We start from the raw sequence: 21,915 nt of genomic DNA, 5'->3' as shown, positions 1-21,915 counted from the left end.
AAAGAAAGAAAGAAAGAAAAGAAATATCAGCTTGTGACCAGAACAGGTAGCGCCAGTACATAGCACAATGCTTTGTATATAGGAGGTTATCAATAAACCATTTGTTAAGTGAATAAATACTATCATGAATATTGCAAGCACACTTTTGAGATGAGTGGGTCTTAGTACCGTGGTAAAAATCTCAACTGCTTAATACCCTCTGAACCTTTTTTCCAAAGGATCTTTGCATATTAGAATTGCAGGCATGGCTCCCATACCATAGACATCCATTTTAAAGACTTATAACCCAGAATGTTTAACTAAATACCTGCCAGTCCAGTCTCAGCTTAGCTCTGATAGCAATTGGATAACAAGAATATAGAAAAGCCCAAAGACTTTCCACAGATGCTATAATAGTTTTAATTTTCTCACTACCAAGGCTAAAAGAACTAAATTACCAGGATGATGGTTAAAAACAGGGATGAATCTGGAGAATATTTTGCCACAAACTGGAGAAAGAAACAAGACACACTGCTCTCCAAAACCATTAAGGGGAATACATGATTACCGTAAAATTAAATGACTAACTACAGAAAAGAACTTGACGTGGACAGACAGGGGAGAGGTTCAGAAACCACCACTCAACACAAAAACAAAAGGCGAACAGTAATGGCTCTTGTTTAGGTAGTAACCACAGTTATTAATATGCCAATTTAAAGAAGGAAGCATACAATAATACGGCTAGAAAACAGGAATACAGAAGAAGGAGAAAGAAGGGGGAAATATGGATGAATAAAAGTCTGGCAGAACTCAGTAAAAAAAATTACACTAGTAAGAGCAAGAAACTCGAAATCGAATATTGTGCGCTTAGCACAGAGAAACTAGTCACTTCAAGTGGTCTCAATGTGGATGTAAATAACCCAACATACTTTAAATGTGCCTTTAGGATTGATTATTTTTATTTAAATTATTTAATATTATCATTCTAGGTGGGCAATATAGACATTTCTACCCAAAACTTGTTTATTCAGTTTATTTCTCATCATCAGTTTCCTGAAGTGACTTCATACAGGACACATATTTTCTTTCCCCTTTCTTAACCTTTACACTCTCTTTAATATTATTTGAATTTGTTTCTGTTTGAATTTGCATCTACATGTACTACTATTTACAACATGTATTAGAAGGTTGGTTACCTCTGGTTAATTGTTGCAAACGGTATGTACTAGTAGGAAAAAACACATTTTCTATCTGCCATTTGAATCAGTGAAAAGTTCTACTGTTTTAAAGGAAATAAACCAGAGAGGAGAATTAACAGCTTTCATACAGCACAGAGCTCATAAACAAGCAGAAAGAAGAGCCGAAGCTAAATAAAATGCATTCCTAAAAATAAATAAGGAAAACAGTAAGCAATTTCAAGGGGGAAGTAATTGTCCACTGGCCTAGTAGAGCCAAGAAAAAATGAAAAGGTATAATCTGGGATGGTGGATTTGTCCTAATCCCTCGTTAATACATAGAATGAAATTTCCAAAGACTGTAAAATTACTCAGTAGGGTGTACTGATGTTACTTTAAGAGTTTGAACTCAAAGGACAGGACTGGTAAGCCTATTCAATTTCAGAACAAAGTTCTTTGATTCTTTTTATACTACTTGATAGTATAATGTTTTATTGGCTTGAGAATTATAGTTCCATATTCCTTTGGTGGGGTATTATTGAAATGAGTTCAATTTATAACAAAGATTATACAACTTAAGTTATAAAGAGAAAAAGAAATTTAAAGAAAAAAAAACCTTCCTGATCTCTTGTATGTATACCGACCAGATGGGTGAGATGTCTTTAAACTAAAATCTGACATGTTAGTGTTTTAAACTAATGATGTTTTTGAAATGTAAAAATTAACTTATGGCTGCCCTTTAAAACCATCTTTGCCGTGTTCACAGAGACCATCTCCCTTACACGATTTCTGAATTTTTCATTTGCCGCCATGGGCTGTTCACATTTTCTCCATCCATTTATTACTCCCAGACAGTTACTTCAGTACACTGAAGTGGTTGTATAAAAAAATTCTCTAGTCATGAGTGTCTAGCTTTGCTGTTACCTAACCTTTTCTAAAAAGCCAGGAAAATAGGGAAAGAATATAGAATTTTTCTCCGGGAATGACATTGAAAACATAAACTGGTTCTTTGCATGCTCGCTGGTCAGTGCTTTCACACCTCGGTGTTAAGATGTCAAAACCATTTATCAGAGTTACGAGAGAATCCTCCTAGATTCTGGCCAAACTGACCTTTAAAATCTTTTCCTTTACCCACTTATTCCCTAATCACAGGCAGAGCAACTAGCCAGTGAAGCAATGTGCTTCGGAAAATGTGCAAGGCATTTAGGGCCCTGAGAGGACGCTGACGTCTTCATTGGCACGGCTTCTTTTCCTCTAAAGCACATTCACTTTCCTTGCATTTTTCTCATCTATTAGATCTCATAGCCATCATTTCAAAACTACTCTTTGCCAGCATTGTAAACTCCCTTATTACATTAGGGGTTTTTATTTTTTCAATTTGTCTGGAATAAAAAGCACATCTTTGGGAGGCTGTCATGATTCTTTCCCCCAGTTCTTCCACCTGAGTAGGCAGCACCTCTGGGAACAGGTCAGAATGATTCTGCTACGGATTCATTACCTCCCACCCAGACTTGAACTTCCACAAGGCTCGTTGCTAGGTCCCCTACTCCTCTCATGCTATAACTTCTCATCAGGTGATTCCATCCCTGCCTATCACTCCATCTCTCATCTGTAAATAGTCTGTTCTTACATTTATATGTACAGCTCAGTCTTATCCTTCAAGCATTAAATTGACGTATTGAACGGAATAAGGCAACATATCGGAGCATCACCAAAGTGTAACATGTAAGACTGAACACATGGTTATCCCTCCCAATCAATACTGTGCTTCATTTTCTTTCTATTTCAGATAAATGTCACCTCACCTATCCAAGTTATAATAATAATAATTAAAAGTCATCTTTAATACCTTTTCTATGATCAAGACCTGTTGTAAGACTATGTGTGGATTACATAGGTGCACATACAGTCTCAGCCTCTGTGCCAACAACCCCTAACCTATTCTTCTTCTAACGTCATAGAGAGTGATAGTTTTCAAATATAAATTAGACCATTTAAGTTATTTGCTTAAATCTTTAGCCTTATAACTACCCGTTGTTCTTAGCAGAAGAACAAAGTCCCTAACATGATCTCTCATGCTGAGATGATCTGAACTTCATTTTCTAGCATCATCTCAAGCTTCTCTCTGCTTTTTCTCATTGGTCAAAACCTATACTTTGTCTGCCAGATGTTCCTTAGCCTGGTTCTTAATAAATTCTGTTCCTTCTTACTGGAATGTCTTTTACTTCCCCTCTCCACCAATAATTACAATTTATCACTCTCTATTTTACATCAAGTGTCGTTTCCTTCAGATCCTTTCCAGACCTAGTTGGCTTTAACTCTTCATCATGAGCTTTCATAGCAATGGGCAACACTCTATCACGCATACCACTCTTGCAAGTTGACGCTTGTCTGTATCTCCACAGCACTATCAGACATGTCTGTTTCTATACACCAGCGGTTCTCAACCTGTGGGTTGTGACCCCTTTGTAACAATGAAAATACATCGTGGTATTAAGAAGGTTGAGAACCACTGCTATATCATTGATTTTATCTCTAGCTCCTTACATAGTGTTTAGTTAGCATATCTGCAAGTTATGCAAGCAAGTAAATGTGTGTGTGTGCATAGATGGGTAAGAAATTATTAAAGCTAAAGGCAAAGATGGTTAAGAATGCATTTACATGCTTTAAAATCATTGCTCACTAATATTTTCTGAGTATTTGCCCTGTGCCAGGCATTTATCTAAAGATTTTACATGCACTGATTAATGCATTATGTTCCATTTCTTATAGGAGAAAATGAATCTCCACCTAAAGTAGCATTGTAAATTCAGATTCAAGATTGTCTGATTTCTGAGCCTGAGGCTGCATAGCCTCCCAGTCTCATAAGCCATGCAACTTAACCTTCTCTAGGGAGCTCTTTCTGATTTTGACTATAAGAATTAGTGATTATTTTTCTTCACTCTGATGAAAAATAACTTTTGTATAACATTTATTTTTCACTTTTATTATGCTTAATTGTTAATGTCACACCCTTCTCCTTAAAGTGGTTAGTAAGGCTTGTTCCTTTATTATAAAAGAATGGCTGGAATAGTAACTTAGACATGGTAGATAGTCAAAGATATTAAAATGTCATGAAACAAGGCTTATTAATTTGTGGTTGGCTGTGGAAAACAATAGTTCTTAAATAAATCCATAGTCTAGGGCTTGAACAAAATTGCCATAAAATATTTAGAAAATTGCCATTAATTCAGAATAAGATATGGTTCAGGTGTCATTTTTTGTAAAGTTCCCAAGGTGACTCTGCCCATACTAAGTTTGGGGACTCCTTCAGTCCCAGAGTTGGGGTCTACAACATGAGGCTGCATGTCAATGTGTCCCTGCATCATGAATTAGTATATTTCCATGAAATTCTGTAGCAAGAGAGCCGAGATGCAACTGAGACCACTCTGTTCTGAAGTCTGGGGACTTTGTTTCCTAGGATTTAATGTAGTCCATATGACATTTATAAATTAAAGAGCTTCACCTCAAATCAGACATAAAACTAAAGGTAATATAAAATGTTATCATTTATTTTCAAAATTTTAAATTATTCTACAGTATCTAAATGTGCATTCTCTCTTAAACAATGTCCTATATAATTCAAACATTAGATACCACCAGCAACCCAGCAACCTGTATCAGCAGAGCAACAATGTGCTCACCCACATTGGGGTGGGTGCCTCTGGGACCCTCCCCACTGCTGCCACTGGAGACACCTTCAGTGGATCACACACTTGTGGGCACCCTCCAGCAACCTGAGACCTGGCCTTTGTGGGCCTTCCACCAGTGGCATTCACATCTGCAATGGTGGTGGAGCCATTCTGCACCTGCGTGTGTCCACCAGGAGTCCAGTCCAGGCCTCCTGGCATCAGTGTCCCCAGCAAAACTATGCCACTGCCCTGACAAACAACCACACCATAGGCCACAAAGGCATTCAAACAACATTGGTGTCGATTACAGCTGAAAAAAATCACATGAAAATTACAGTACTGCTCCCACTCAGAAGCCAAAGCACCCTACCAAAACAATGTTATGGGTGGTGCCTGTGGCTCAGTGAGTAGAACACCGACCCCATATACTGAGGGTGGTGGGTTTGAAACCAGCCCCAGCCAAACTGCAACAAAAAAATAGCTGAGTGTTGTGGTGGGCGCCTGTGGTCCCAGCTACTCTGGAGGCTGAGACAAGAGAATTGCCTAAACCCAGGAGTTGGAGGTTACTGTGAGTTGTGACACCATGATACTCTATCAAGGGCAATAAAGTGAGACTCTGTCTCTAAAAACAAACAAACAAATTAAAAAACCCAACATTATAAGAAACATTTATAGGAAAAAAAGTTTCCCTACAAAAAGCCACTCCATAAAATGGAAGATGCACAAATATCAACATTGGAATACACACACACACACAAAGCAAAAGAACAAGAAAAGGCTAAGAAACATTACACCTTCAAAGGAACATACAAATTCCCCAGTTATAGATCCCCCTAAAAGGAGATCTATAATATGGCTTAAAAAATTCAAAGTAATGATCTCAAGTAAACTCAGTAAGATACAAAGAACAAATAAATAACATACAGAGAAAATACAATACAATCAGAATAATGTCATGGTCTGAATGAAAATTTTAATAAAGACTAGGATATCATAAAAAAGAACCAAATTCTGAAACCAAACAATCCAATGAGTGAAATAAAAACTACAATTGTGAGTTTGAACAATAAGTTAGATCAAACAAAAGAAAGGATTTTTGAACTTGAAGATAGATCTTTTGAAATAACTTAGACAAAAAAACAAAGAAAAAATGTATAAATGAAGAGAAAGTCAATGAGACATCTGCCACACCAGTAAGCAAGTGAATGTATTTGGGGAGCTCCAGAGGAGAAGATATGGGAAAAGACACAGTGAACATATCTAATAAAAGAATAGCTGAAAACTCCCTAAATCTTGGGAGAGTTATAGATATTCAGATACAGTAACCTCAAAGATCCCTAGAGATTAAATCCAAGGCTTATTATATGACTGAGAGTGAAGCAATGGGACAAGATATTTCACACAAACAAAAACCATGAACAAGCACTTGTATCAGATTAAAGATTTTAAGTCAAAGAACATGGAAAAAAGACAAAGAAGTTCCTGATATAATGATAAAGGAATCAATTTATCAAGAGAATATAACAATCCTAAATATAGTACCTGGATATATAAAGGAAATATTATTAGAATTAAAGAGAGAGACAGGCCCCAACCCAATAATAAGGAATTCAACACTCCACTCTCAGTATTGGGAAGATCGTGTAGACAGAAATTTAACAAAGAAGTATTGGACTTACACTACACCATACAACAAGTGGACCTAGAGATATGTACAGAATATTTGACCCAACAGCTGCAGAATGCAAATTCATGAAATTCATGTCATCTGGACAAGAAACATTATCCAGAATAGATCATTCACTGGACCACAAAATAAGAATCAACAAATTTTAAAGAATCAAAATCCTATAAGTCATCTTTCCAGACCACATTAGAATAAAACTAGAAATCAATAATAATAGAAAGTTTGGGAAACTATCTAAATACATAGAAATTAAAAAATAGGCTTTTGAACAACCAATGACTCAATGAAAACATTAAAGAGAACATTTAAAAAATTCTTAAAACAAATAAAAAAAGAAACACAACATAGCAAAGTCTATGAGATTCAGTAAAAGCCGTACTAACAGGGAAGTTTATAACAATAAATGCCTTGATCAACAAAGTAGAAAAATTTCAACTGTATTTTAAGACTTTAATATGCAATTGTTAAAACAATTCACTTGTAAAATTCAAAATGTCTCTCACAAGAAAATTACTCTGAATGTTCATTTCACAAGTTACTTACAATGTTGCTGTAATTTGCTCACAAGGAGTCTCATAATTTATATTTTCTTCATTCACTTTACATGAAGGACATTTCAGGTGCCTTAGTTTTCTTTGGAAGAGTATATAAATGATGCTCATCTAATTTAAAAATATTTTATATCTTTTCAAAAGCATTTATTAAATTTATTTTAGAATATTATGAGGGTACAAATATTTTGGTGACATGGATTGCTTGTTGTACTGTTTGCATCAAAGTTGTAAGTGTGTACATCACCCAGGTAGTAGACGTTGTGACCATTCGGTATGATTTCACCCATCCATTCCTCCTCCCTCCCATCTGCTTTATTTCCATTGGTTTACTTCCATCTGTTCAGGTTAGTGCTGATTGTTTAGTTCGAGTTTAATGTTGAGTACATGTGATGTTTGTTTTTCTAGTCTTGCAAAACTTCACTTAGAAGAATGGACTCCAGTTCCACCCAGGTTGTTACAAAAGATACTAGATCACCACTTTTTAAATGACTAAGTAGTGCTCCATAATATACATCTGCCACATTTTATTAACCCACTCATGTATTGGTGGGCACTAGGATTGTTTCATTTGAAACAAAACTGCCAAGGTAAGACTGAGCAAAAGAATAAATCTGGAGGCATCATGTTACCGGACTTAAAAATACACTACAAAGCTATAGTAATAAAAGTCACATAATCCTAGAATAAAAGGCACATAGACTAATAAAATAAAATAGAGAAGTTAGAAATAAATCCACATATTTACAGCAAACTGACTTTTGTTAAAGATGGCAAGAACATACATTGGAGAAAGGGCACCTTCTCCAATAAATGGGGCTGGATATCTATATGCAGAAGAATGAAACTAGATCCTATTTCTCACCACGTACAAAAATCCACTTAATGTAAATTAAAAACTGAAATGTAAGATCCAAATTTATAAAATTAGTAGAAGAAAACAGGAGAAATGCTTCAGGACATTGGTCTAAGTAAAGAACTTATGGATAAGACTTCATAGCACAAACAACAAAACCAAAAATAAACACATGGGACAATATGAAACCAAAAAGTTTCTGCACAACAAGGGATACAATCATTAGAGTTAAGAGACAGCTTGTTGAATGTGAGGAAATATTTGCTAATTGTTCATCTTACAAAGACTTGATATCCAAAATATACAAGAAACTGACAATGCAACAGCAAAAAAAATGTATACATGTAATAATAATCTGATTTTGAAATGGGCAAAATGAATAGACATTTCTTAAAGGAAGATATGTATACGAATGGCACATACGTGAAAAATGCTTGATATCATTAATCATTAGAGAAATGCAAATCAAAACTACCATGAGGTACCTTCTCACTCTAGTTAGAATGGCTATTATATAAAAAAAAGAAATATTATTAAGGATGTGGAGAAAAGAGTGCTCTTACATGCTGTTGGTGGGAATGCAAATGAATATGGCCATTATGGAAAACAGTATGAATATTTCTGAAAAAAATAAATACAGAAATACCATATGATCCAACAATTCCACTACCAGATTTTCTACCCAAAGAGAAGGAAATCAGTATACCATGTTTCCCCGAAAATAAGACACTGTCTTGTATTTATTTTTTCTCAAGAAGACACACTAGGGCTTATTTTCAGGGGATGTCTTCCTCTCTGCGACAAAATGCATGGCGTTTTGACTCATCACTAGGTCTTATTATTGGGGTAGGGCTTATATTTAACAAATGCATAGAAATCCTACTAGGGATTTTTTGGGGGGTAGGTCTTATTTTCAGGGAAACACGGTATTGAGGAGATATCTCCACTGCTATGTTTATTCCCACACTATTTACAACACCCAATATTGAAATCACCTGAGTGTCTAACAATAGGTGTACTAACAAAGAAAATTTATATATATACACACATACACTGCAGAATACTATTCAGTCATAAAGAATAGCATTCTGTCATTTGTGTCAACGTGGATGAAACTGAAGGACCTTGTGGTAACTGAAATAAGTTAAGCACAGAATATAAATACCACATGTTCTCATTCACACATGGAAGCTACAAAGAAAATAAGGCTTATAGAAGTAGAAAGTAGAATTAAGGTTATTGAAGCCTGGAAAATGTAAGGAGGAAGATAGGATAGGGAGAAGTTGGCTAACGGGTACAAAATCACAGGTAGATCAGAGGAATAAGTCCTAGTGGTCCGTAGTTCTAGAACTATTATGACCATCATCAACAATCATTTATTGTATAATTTTAAATAGCTAGAAAAGAATTTTAAATATTCAAAATACGAAGAAATAAAAATATTTGAGGTGATGGATATGCTCATTACACTGAATTGATCATTACACATCCTATGTATATACTGAAATATCAGACCATATACATAAACATGTACAATTATTATTTGTCAATAAAAATAAAATAAAATTGAAAGGTTCATTTGTACTAGTTAGCACTTTCAATTCTAACTTTAAGTAATGTTCTGACATCTGATTCAGCTGCCAGTGTTTCTTTATCAGAGTCCATACATCTTAGTGAGACTGATTCTTCTCTAATGACTGTGTTGCATTATGATATAAAAACGTGAAATGATTCCCCTAATGTTCTTAGAAGTACACTCTGTGAGTAATGTATTAGTTGTCTATTGCTGCTGTAAAAATTACCACAATTTTAATACCTTACATAAGAAACATTTATTATCTTAAAATTCTGGAGATGACAAGTCCAAAAACAAGTCTCATGGAATTAAAATCGAGGAACTGGGAGGTGGGGGTGGGGCTGTTCATACAGGATGCTGCAGGGAGAAGCAATCCTTTGCCTTTTCAACTCCTAAGAGCCACCCGCATTGGTTGCCTCATGGATCCAGAAATGGCAGCATTCTCACCTTTGCTTCAGTCATCACCTTCTCGACGCGAAACTTTCTCCTCTTCCTCTTATCAGGACTCTTGTGATTATATTGAGTCTATTTGGACAATTCAAAGGATTCATCTCATCTCAGAATCTTTAACTTAGTCACATCTGCAAACTCATTTTGCCCTTTCAGGTAATGTATTCAGATTCTGAAGATTAGGACACGAGCATCCTTAGAGAACATTAGAGAATACCCCACCACAAATAGTATCTCACTTATACACTCTCTGATGCCTGATACATCAAATAAAAATAAGAAGATATGACTTTTAATTAATTGCATTCAATGATTTTTTTCTTAAAATGTACCCACACTATATAGATAGGTAAATGATGGATGTAGACATACATTCATACATCCACACACAGAGTTTACAAATAGCCCAAATCAACATGAACTACTAAATCACACAGAGCAATAAAGGTCTAGAAAAGTCTCATTTGAACTGATTTGCATTTATATTCATGTCTAAATATCAGGGATTCCTACATTTTTTACACCCATCCAAGTCTCCAAAGTTAAGAACCAAATTCTGAGGGTATATAAGCAAGACCTAGATTTCTACAAGTTTTTCCTCTTCTCCTCTTTTATATCAATTTCCTTTTCTTTCCATTTTAGAAAATAGAATGTGTGAGAGGTGGTGGGGCAGAGTTATCCTCCATTCTTGATACAAATTTTAGTAGACATGAGTTTTTAAACAAGGCCATTAATGTCTTGAAATTCAGACTCAACTGTGTACAACAGCACTCATTGAGGTTGACTCAATTTAACTGAAAGAAGAAACTGTTTATTTGCTTGATTACTTACCTATTTTATTATAAGAGACTGGGGTTGAATTTTTTTCTCTACCAAATTCACATTGTGAAAATTTACAGAACAGCCTCTGAAAAGCAGAGTATCCATCATCCTGACAAGCTCTAAACCAATGGTCTGTTTTCTGGCGAACATTTAAACATCACCCTGTCTGTAAGAGTTAACAATCCTATAATGTTTCTTTCTAAAAGAGTAAGCTTATTAAATTTATAACAGAGAGTAATCACATTTTAAATCAGCCAGTGTATTTTCCTCTCTGGCTTCATCAGAGTATCCCTCACCTTTCCCACCTCTGTCCCCACCTCTGGGCAACACTACCACCTTCTCCTCATTAATTTTGGGGCAGTATTATTCATGTTAACTGACCCCTAGATTTCACCCTTACAGCAAACTAAAAATGCAAATAGAACCCGGTATTTCAACAAACTGGTAACTGTAGAAGCTAATTCTTGCCAATTCCAAAAACATATATTCCACATTTGAAATCTCTTGTGATTAAAAACACAATACTTTGGGAGATTGATGGAAATAATGAAAGGGGACCAGATGATGAGTTATGTTTGTATCATTGCTTCTGTATGATGACAGCTATCAAGCAAAATTCATAGAAAAAAAATAACCCAAAGTGGATCTGTACATAGTACCTCACTCCTGCTGATCCATCACACTGTGCTTTTCTTTCAAACCATCACTATTCTTTGTTTTTTAGATTATTATCATATTTTGAAAGAATCAACACAGACTTTTATTTCCTTATCAGAACAACTAATATCTATTTTATTTACTCATCATTTCAGAATTTATAAGTATATGCTAATAATTCTTTGCATTGTACCTGAACTTTGAACTCCCCCTCAAAATATGCTGTCCTTTGGGCAATGTAATTTTTCTCAGGGAGCTATAGTAACAAAACATTATTTGAAATTCTTGTAAGAACAAGAAAAAAGACCTCATCATTTCCATAGTCATATCTAAAAATTTATCTCTGAATACCATAAGAGAATAATACAAAGGGACCTGGGGTGTGAATGTTCAATCTCTTCACCCACTTTACACATAGAACAGGGCAGGCTATGGCAAAAACCACCTCCAAGTGCTCTGGAGCTGAGTTCAACCAGAAGTTATATGGAAAACTCAGTTTTCACAAAGATTTTTAAGTGTTTTTGCACACAGTCACAAATGTACCAGGATTCATGCACGATAAAGAGCTGAAGACCTTTGGTATGAATGTAGCACATATTGCCTCCTACTGAAGGTGCAGAATGGCTCCAGGACTTCACTCCCATGGACAAAGAACATCATATATAGTGCTGTCAGAATAAGCTTTTTATCTTTCATTTTTTAGCCAATTATCATTGCCCATGCTAGACACAGGTAAGAGTTCTAGGGAACGAATGTGCCCACCCGAGTTGCTACAATCAGCTAAACTCTTTGACTTACTTTTAAAAGATTGTCTGGTATAGTTTAGTCCAGATATGATGTTTTGCAAGGCAACTCACAGCCTACCACTGTTCTGGTTTATTTATTTGTGTGTGTATGTGGATTGATTTGTTTCTGTTGTTTTGAGCAGCTACATCTAAGGATTTGGGGACAGGTATTCCTTCAAAGATAACAAAAACAAGATGTAGATGTAGGATTGTTAGTTACCTTAGGTGTGATCAACATAGTAAATATGGTACCAACATTTGTTAATGTGTACAAGTTACATGCGGTGGACAGGATCTGTACATATATGTGGTTACACAGGGTGTGTAGCAACACAGAATTGTTGTTATAAATTCTACTCGTTTCTTATCACAAAAAGAAACATAATCCAACAATCATATGCACATACACATGGAGACCTGTCTATGCACACACACACATACACTTACATACTTGTGGGTTTCTGCATTTAACTATTCATGTTTAAATGTGCTGGATAGCAGTATGGACACCAGCACTCAACAGACACAGCTAATGTGGTTTCCAGGAGTCTGACGTGAACATGTGTGAACAAAGCTGTAGTCTTTCATTATGTGCTAAAACTTCACACCTATTCACACATTGCTCTTCCTTTACTAAATACAGGTTACTCAGGAGCATCACTCTATATTATTAATAATACTGAGTAGTTTTCAGGTAGTCTGTAAAATCCCAGAGCATCTTGGGTGCAAGGTCCATAATAATAAAGTCATCAAGTTAATGACAAGAGTCAAAAACAGCAGCAAAACAAAAATCCAAACTTCTATGGTCTCAGTTTTATGTAATATAAACACAAAACTTTCTTTAAAAAAAATTAGCAAAAGCTAAAACTGCACAAATCTGTCAATTCTGCATGACGACCCCCAAACCAGCAAATATTAATAGTGTTTACTACTTTTCAAGGTGGTAGTCAAAGGCTAACTGTGGAAACATCTTGAAATTAGCCATTAAATAGGCTGCTGATTCTCATCCCCCAGATTATAAGTTTCCACTTATTACAGACATCTCAAAAGGAATTAGAGCATCTATGTTTTAAAAGATTGATCCTCTCCCTTTGGGAATCCAACATAGAAATCAAAACGTTTTAAATGAGTATGATAACAATTTCTGGAAAAGTGAACAAGAATTTTTTTTTTCAGAATAACATAAATATATACTCTTTGAAATAAAGCTCTGTTCCTACCTCAAAAGATTCATTTGATAGGTATAACAGTTCAATGTTCCAGTACAGAATGTAGATAGTGTTCAAGAAAGCATTTAAGAACCGTCAAATGAAACTTGCCGAGATAAAGAGTATGAGGAGACTTTATTCAAGGCCATTGCAACAGGACAGATTGGCTAGACCTCAGTCTGAGCTCAAGTCTGCTGAAACAAAGGGCTGGAGAGTTTTCAAGAGCTGCAGTGGAGGGAAGTGCTAAGAGGCCATCAGTGTTTGCTAACTGCCCTTACGTAAGGGAAAAGTAAACTTCCTTCTATCTTCCTGACCAGAGGTTACAGCTTGGAACCAGGGCATCCACTGAAGTTAGGCTCCTACCCTCCCACAGAGACCAGATAGGGACTGAGAGATGGGATACTATTTTCCTTGAGGTTTACATTTCAAAGGGATGGCAGTAAGATCAAAATTTACGTCTCAAAAGGGCAAAAAAAGAATTTGCAATGACAAGTTTTCTAAAGTAAATGTTCTAAAAAAGGAAAGTCAGGGGCCTAGCAGAAACAACGCTGTCTAAAGTCGGGCCAACCTGAGAAAAATACCAAGGCTTGTCTTGTACGCATCTCACCAAGAGTGCTCATCACTCCCCATGTAAAAATGTACATGATTTCATGATTTTAGTGTATAGTGAACCAGAAAAAGTCTAATACTAGTAAAATACCTTATCATTTTATGGCATTTTTAAAACACTGATGATTAATTTCTTTCCCTAAGTTCTATACTTGTCAAACTTACACAACGATGGTGTAACCCATTAGTAACAATTCAGGAACTAGAATGAAAAAATAATAAAATATGGGAACAGCAATGGTCATTAAATATTCTTCAGTTCGATCAACTTAATTAGCCACTAAAAAATCTTGTTCCTCATCCCTGTGTGTCCTAGAGAAATAACTGTAGTAAAATAGCAATTCTTACCTTCTTAAAATAATAACCACCACCACCTGGTTCACACTGTCATTTACACCTTGAGATGACTTATTTGAAGAGGATCTTTTCTCCTAGCAGCTTACTAAAATCTTATAAATAAAATAATAGTATTTATAATAAAGGGGAAGTAGTGAAGAGGAAACTGCGTGCAGCAGTACTGGCCTGGGGCGGATTTAGATGGAATACCATAGCTGAAATATTCGCTTGCCCTGGGGGTGAAAAACAGAAATTAGAAAGTTAGAGAGAAATACAGAAAAGAGAACTAGGAGGGAATAAAGGCTTTTTTTTCCCAGTTCCCTCCAGTACCCGCTCTTCTTCTAATGAGGTTTAGTTGACAAAATATTTACCAGAAAATTTTCCTTTTCAGAACGACTCTATTTCTATATAAATATTACAGCTACTTTATTGATGGTAAAAAGAAAATCATTTATTATTTACAGTAAAATCAAAACAGCTACTGTAACAATCTAATAACATAATGGATATGGTCAGTCGTTGAAGCAACTCAATAAATGAATGACATAATTCTACTGAAATGTGATCAAAAGCATTTGTTGTCCTGACAGTATCTTCTAGTAAACTTGATAGTGAAACCCTTCGTACATCATCTTTTAGAACTTTCAGGTTTCTTTTTCCTTGCAAAATGTGGATTTGTAAGGTCACTTTTGGATTCAAGTGATTGAAACCCAACTTGACCTATTTAAGAAGAGTGAGTGGCAAGCAACAAAAACATCTACTGAGGGTGGCCTTAGGGGAGGAGAGAGTGGTTTCCCTGGTGAGACTGAAGTGTCGGTGATTTTTAATAAATAATATTGCTTAACTCTCCCAACAGCCTTGTGAGGCAAAAGTAAAAGTGATCTTTGTTAATAAATGAAACTTAGCAAGCTGGAGCTTATCACCTGGTTAGCAACGGAGCAGACACTAGAATGGAGTCCTTTGATAGCAGAGTCTGTCCTCTTAACCACTCCAATCTCTCGGGACCTGCGAGATTTACTAAACATCCTTGGAAGAGATTATAAATTAGTCTAAATTGGTTGTCAGCTAATATGTTAGGAAGATTGCATTAACAACCAAGCGAGAGATAACGAGATCCACCCTTTTAGGAAGTGAGGAGGAAACAGTTGGCTCTTTTTGAATTTTCCAGCCTTATCTTGACAGAAGGTACCAACAACATGAAGCACAGTTCTGTCTTTTATCTCAGCATATAGTGCAAAAAAAAAAAAGAAAGAAAGAAAGAAAGAAAAGTCACATAGCATTGATTTAGCCTTCAACCAGCATCTTCTAAACTAAAAGTGAAAAAAAGGCTTAAATTCTTTGGGATGCTGGCGAGCCCCTAACTCCTTGCTTATTGACTTCTATGTTATTGCTCTTGGTTATGAATTGTAGATTTTAAAAAAAACTTTTATGATGGCTAATAAAAAGAAAAAACCAGGAGACAAATCCCTCTCCCCAATGTATACTATCCCGTTGGTTTCTTTTTCTTTTTTTATATTAATCTATAAACAGAATTTGAAGGGAAAATATATAAAAATTCAATTTGTGTCACATAAAGGCATGGAGAGATTCCGGTACATAAGGAGTCTGTATGATAAAGTAAAAAAAGGAGCCTGCATTTCTCTCGGAGACAGAGGCAAGTTAAAAAGGGCATTAACCTTTTCCTTACTGAAACAAAAAGTGTGTTTAATGATCACTGGTAAATTTCAATCGTCAGTCACCGAAGAGAAAGGACGGGTGCGTTTACTTTCATAGGCATATCCAGCCCATCACAGAATTTCAGGCTTCACAGTCTGGTTTTGTTGCATCATTGTAGGCAGCTGCCATGTTAGGTGTTGAACTGGTTCTCTTTCACAAAAGAGATACATCTCATGTGTGATGTTTATTATGGCTCATTGGTAATCTGAGTAAATCTAAATATATAGTTTTAGTATTCTCAAATTCCAATTTGATGTATAGTTTCCTGATTGGGGAGAATCAAATTCTCTATATGTGTACTATAAATACTGAGCAGGTCTTATGCATCATAGGGAATGCTGACTTTTAAAAATATTCTCCACTAAATAAAGAGTAGTGCCATTTAATTCAAATCTCCAGAGTCAGTCCCATTAGGGTAATAGGTTCTGAAGAATCAACACCACTGCTCCTGGGACTTAACTTATGATTGTAAGGAAAGATTTTAAAGCCTCCTTTCAATCAGTACATTAAAGTTTTCAGAGATGATTTGTCTGGTCTCATAAGCAGCAGGAATGAAGTGGAAAGCAATCAAAAGGTACAAGATTGAAGTGCATCATGAACAGAAGGGGTAGTGGAATTACCAGACATGGGATTTAGAAATGGAGGCACTTGGCTCAGTGCCCGAAGCTCAGTGAGTAGGGCGCTCGCCACATATACTGAAGCTGGTGAGTTCAAACCTGGCCCCGGCCTGCTGAACAATGACAAATGCAACCAAAAAAATAGCCAGGTATTGTGGCAGGCACCTGTAGTCCCAGCTACTCAGGAGGCTGAAGCAAGAGAATTGCTTACGCCCAAGAGTTTGAATTTGCTGTGAGTTGTGAAGCCATGGCACTCTACCCAGGGTAACAGCTTGAGACTCTGTCTCAAAAAAAAAAAGAAAGAAAAAAGAAATTGAGGCACTAATAATGACCATTTACTATAAAAAAAAATTAAGGGGCATTTTATATAATGAGCCCTATCAAATTCCTTTGGGGAAGTTTTTATGGCAAATGTTTTACACAGAGAAGTGAATACATTAACTTAAACAATTCTATGCATTTGTTCAATAAATCTAGAATATAAATCAGAATTCCACAGTCATGTGTAGACCTGGATGAAAGGTGCTGGGAGGAGCTCACGGGCCTCCATTGCTGTGAATGCTCAGGTCCACCACGTGAGGACCTTTCTGTATGCTAACCTTTATTTACTACATTTACTCTGGAAGGAAAGTGCTATCCTTTTGTTTTTAATTTTTAAATACTTATTTATTTATATTAACCAGTTTGATGTAAGGATTCAAATTGTATATAAAATCAGCACATTGTAGCCCATAAATGCATTAATGTATACAGTTAATATAATAAAAAAAAGAAAGTGCTACTCTTGATGTTTAAAAATACAACTATAATTCAGACAGATTAATTAACTTCTCTAATATCATACATACAACCACTAAATGACAAAACTGAGATTCAAACCAGTTTGTCAGACTCCAGTATCCAGTATCCATGCTTTCTCTCTCATGGGCTGCTGCTCAATTTGCGAGACCTAAAAATAAGCAAAAAGTAATCCTAGCATTCTTTTATTTTTTTGAAGCATTTGCAGCAATTTTCAGTTCTCTGCTACCTAGAGTAAGAATCTTATGTTGGGCTGGGTGCAAAGGCTCATACCTAGCAATTTGGAAGGCTAAGGTGGAAGGACCAGCATTGAAAACCAGCCTGGGCAAAGGCGAGACCTCATCTCTACAAAAAAAATACAAAAATTAGCCAGCTGTGGTAGTACATGTCTGTAGTCCCAGCTATTTGGGAGGCTGAGGCTGAGCCCAGAAGTTTGAGGTCGCAATGAGCTATGATGACAACACTATATCTAGCCCGAGGGACTGAACAAGACCCATCTTTAAAAAGAAAAAATCCAATGCTATTTTTTTCTTTACACTTATATTTCTGTTCAATACTCATGACACCCCCACACATACGTATACACACACATGTGCACACATCCACATCCATACAGGCACACCTCCTTTGGACCATCATCTGTGAACACGACTTTTCCTGCTTGATCATTTATTTTTCCTTCGAGTAACTACAGCTTTGACATATTTCTGCAAGGTTCTCTGCCCTCTTAGATGACATCAATAACACAAATTCCTGGCCATACCATAACTAAATTTTGTTAAAAATTCTTCCCTCTCCTATTCAATAACTTCTATACTATATTTCCCTATCAGTTTATCCAGGGCATTTCCAATCAGTTGTCTATAATCCAGTGAAACTATTCCTGGATTTAAGTATAACTCCATGCTATTACTCCATTTCCCAAATCCTTAGAAAGGTGATTATGTATCAAATCGGTCCTTGATGGAGAGCTACCTTAATGAGACCACCACCACACATATGAGAAATGCTAAATCATAGACTACCGGAAAATGGGCTAATTGGCTTTTTTCTTTAGAAGATAACGCCAGTATCAGTATGTACAATAAAAACCCACCAAGGATGTACCAGTTACCTATTGCTATGCAACAATTTCTCCCAAAACTCAGTGCCTTAAACAAACACTGAGTATCTCACCTGACTTCTGAGAGTCAGCAAAGTAAGCATCTAAGCTAGGTGGTCCTGGCTTGGGGTCTTTCATGAGGTTTTAGTCACTGCTGTGGCTGAGGTATTTCATTTGGGCTGAAGGACCCCCTTCTAAGACGACTGTCTCACACAGTTACTGACAAGAGCTCTCAGTTACTTCCTACATGGGCCTCTTCATAGAGTCCTTGTGGCATGTTCACCCCACCACAAATGACCAAAGAAGGAGAAAGAATAGAAGAGTGGCCAAGACAGAAGTTGTGGTGTCTTTTATAAGCTTAGCTCCCAAGTAATATACCAGAATATAAGAGGGTGCTAGCTAAGAATGTCACCAATAGGAGATGGGATCATTGGTGCCTCCTTAGAGGCTTGCTACAGATCAACAAAGACTGGAGTAAGGAACACCAACCTCTTAAAACCTTCTAAATCTAAAAAGGTAATCAGGAGATGGAACAAGTTGAATAGAGGAGAATGCAAAAGAGAAGTTAAATGCAAATCTCAGGATTTCAGCCCTAGACTCTCACTGGTATCATTAACCCCAATACAGGACATAAGAGGGAGAAGCACCTGAGTCCGTGTTTGTAGCTGTTCTGTCTCCCCATCACGAAGATGTGCTTCCAGATGGAGACATGCAACAGAAAGGCATTTTTCCCAGCCAACAGGCATTTTGAAATTCTGCTCATCTTGTAACACTTACCACAGGATGCTGCCTTCTCTACGAATACTTTCGTATCTCGAAATCAGAAGTCACATTTCTTTCTTTGAGTCCTTGTAGCATTTACCTTCTTCTTCGGGGCTATCTCATTCTGTTTTATATTGAACTGTGCATCCTTTCCTTATCTGAGTACAATCTGTTCAATGCAATTGGGCTATTTTTGGAGGAGATAAGCCTGTCGATGCCTCATTGAACACACTTTAGTCTAGTTAAGCACTTGGCATAAGTATATAACAACCTTTCAATGATTATTTGTTGAGTACAATTCAAAATGTCATCTCAATGAAGTCTTTATTTGAACAATTTCAAGCACCGTGAACAACTAAGACATTGTTTACTGAAGTGGCGATGGTGATGAGGATAGTGTAATTTGGGAAGGAAGAGTTCCCTGGGTTAATATTAGCAACACACAGGGTATATATACTTTGGTATAGCGTTGTCTGCAAGAAGCTATCCCCAAAACAATTGCCAAGAATGCACCAACTTCCCAAACAAGTTCTAGGTCCACAAAAGATTTTCCATTATTCTGTGACTTTGCACCTTATATCTAACTTTGCATTTTTGATATGTCAATATTTTATATATTCCTTTGAATTCCAGTGTAATTTAAATTATTTTGTATGTGTTTTGCCTTTCAGATGGCACAATTCATAATAACTGAATTGGAAGATAGGACAAAAGAAATCAAGCACATGCCTGTGTTTGCTTTTCACCTTCTTGGACCAATGACAGAAACAGAGAGAATCTGAAATTTAGGGTGGGCAGATGGCTCTGCATGTAATCCTCGCACTCTGGGTACACTCAGGTACATTTCTTGAGCTCAGGAGTTTGAGGGCAGCCTGAGCAGTAGTGAGACCACGTCTCTACTAAAACCAGAAAAAATTAGCTGAGTGTTATGGCAGTGCCTATAGTCCCAGCTACTCAGGAGGCTGAGGAAAGAAGAATGCTCAAACCTAAGAATTGGAGGTCACTGAGAGCTCTCATGCCACAGCACTCTACCCAGGGTGACATCATACCCCATTAATATATACAGTTATGATTTAATAAAATATTAAATTAAAAAAAATAGTAACACAATGGGAAAGGATATTTGCATATTTTGAATTAGACAAAAGCTTGATAATTAGGATTTATAGAGAACTTGAATTAATCCACATGAAAAAAGCCAATAATCCCATATATCAATGGGCAAGAGAGATGAATAGAACCTTCTCTAAAGGAAACAGACAAATGGCTAGCAAACATATGAAAAAATGCTCATCCCTAATTATTAGAGAACTGCAAATTAAAACCACCTTGAGATATCATCTTACCTTGAGATATCATCAGCGAGAATGGCCCACATCACAAAATCTCACAACTGCAGATGCTGGCATGGATGTGGAGAGAAAGGAACACTTTTACACTGCTGGTGGGACTGCAAACTAACACAACCTTTTTGGAAGGAAGTATAGAGAACCCTCAAAGAACTGAAGCTAGACCTCCGATTTGATCCCACAATCCCGTTACTGGGCATCTACCCAGAAGGCAAAAAAAATCCTTCTACCATAAAGACACTTGCACTAGACTGTTTATCACAGCTCAATTTACAATTGCTGAAATGTGGAAACAGCCTGAATGCCCACCAACCCAGGAATGGATTAACAAGCTGTGGTATATGTATATCATGGCATACTATTCAACCACTAAAACAGATGGAGACTTTACATCTTTTGTATTAACATGGATGGAAGTGGAATGCATCATTCTTAGTAAAGCATCGCAAGAATGGAGAAGCATGAATCCTATGTTAGAACATTGATCTGAGGACAATTAATGACCTACTACACGGTAGGGGGGGTGGGGGAAGGGGAGGCCAGAGACAGAGAGAAGGAGTGAGGGGCTGGGGAAAAGGAAGAGCAGAGACGCAGAGACAGGGAAGGAGGGAAGGAAGAGCAGAGAGAGGGGTGGGTGTCTTGGTGTGTGACACACCTTTTGGGGGCAAGACACAATTGTAGGAGGGACTTTACCTAACAAATGTAATCAGTGTAACCTGGTTTCCTGTACCAACAATGAATCCCCAACAATAAAAAAAAAATTTTAAAAAAAGAGAAAATAGTAAGATAGTTTATTATAAAATTCAACAGACACAAGTGATGTAAACCAGTGATCTCACTGCTAGCATCTCCCCAAGAAAAATAAAAACACAAATATTGTATTCAAATGTGCAATACATAGTAACCACCAAACAGGAAATGATTCAATGTTCAAAAACTGCTGAATGTTGTGAATATCCATATTATATGACATTACTGAACAATGAACAGAAACACAATGTGAATATATGAAACAATATGGATGGATTTCAGAAAGAATCATGCTAAGTGAAAAAACCAAATGCAAAACACTATATTCTGTATTATTCCATTTACATGAAATTCTAAAAAAGCAAAACTGTAGTGACAAACAGTAGGTCAATGGGAGCCTATGGCTAGGGGCCAGAGTAGGGGATCTACTATGAAGAGTCACCAGGAAACTTTTGGATG

Source organism: Otolemur garnettii, unplaced genomic scaffold (genome assembly GCF_000181295.1).
Source record: "Otolemur garnettii isolate 467f Iridium unplaced genomic scaffold, OtoGar3 scaffold00013, whole genome shotgun sequence".
Lineage (NCBI taxonomy): Eukaryota > Metazoa > Chordata > Mammalia > Primates > Galagidae > Otolemur > Otolemur garnettii.
The sequence above is the reverse complement of the archived record's forward strand: the minus strand, read 5'-3'. Positions refer to the sequence as shown.